Raw genomic sequence first — 1,122 nt, forward strand, 5'->3', positions numbered from 1 at the left:
TTATTTCAACGAAAATATGTATTTTTATACGTGAAAAAGTTATTTATATTACATTTAAGAAAAACAACATATTGTGGTATATCCTATTAAGCATATTTGTTGTTCCTTTATTATGTTTATACAACAAGTGTATTAAAATAAAAAAAATTAAGACATGATATTTGTTTTATAACATTTATTATTTCCTTTGAAAACGATAAGGATTTGACATTTACAAAATATTTAACAGTAATTAATTAACTACATATAAAATCAAAAGGTGCTTTTAATAATTGTTTGGAAGTATTCCATAAACAAAATCTATAATATTTTCAAAATTTTTGATTGTAAAAAAACGAAAGTTACTTTTAAAGCGTTGATTGATTTTTTTTTATTATATTTTAAGTAATCAAAATAGTAATATAACTATTTTTATAATTATTACTCCTCAAAGTTACTGTTTTATAAGAGAAAAAACATACATTTAAAAACGATTTTTTTTTAAATTTACCCAATTTAGATATTTTAAAAACTTTTTGCGAAATTTTATGACATAATTTGAGGCATGCCATTTATGTAGTAAAAGTTATATAAATTATAATCTATTTTTATTGATAATTAAATCATCAAATTACAAATTAAGATTTAACACGAGATAACAAATTCCTAATAATATTTCATATAAAAAACAGTAAAGAAAATAATAAAAATTTAAAGACAAACACAAGAAAAATATATTTTTATTTTTAACCGCGGTAAATCATGTTAAAATTTTTTAACTAAACATAACATAAATATGTTTCTATCTTGAAACTAAAATAGCAAACCTATATTTATTTTAACCAAAAACATCAGATATACTTTTTATTTTAACCAAAATCATCATATACATCTATATTATTCACCAAAAATAATAACATAAATTAGTTTTTTTTATGAATCAATTGCTTAAAAATGGAAATTATACCTACAACCATGGCACCAACATCTTTCTTTAAAATGGATATTATATTTTTATGGAACAAAACAAATCGAAAACACGAAATTATTTGCCCAAAGTAAACTAACTGTCCATTACGTGGAAACTATTTGTCGAAAGAAAACTATTCTTTACCGCTGCATCGCGCGGGTACACTGTTAGTA

Source organism: Lactuca virosa, chromosome 9 (assembly GCF_052849685.1).
Source record: "Lactuca virosa cultivar CGN04683 chromosome 9, Lactuca_virosa_CGN04683_v6, whole genome shotgun sequence".
NCBI classification, from domain to species: Eukaryota; Viridiplantae; Streptophyta; class Magnoliopsida; order Asterales; family Asteraceae; genus Lactuca; species Lactuca virosa.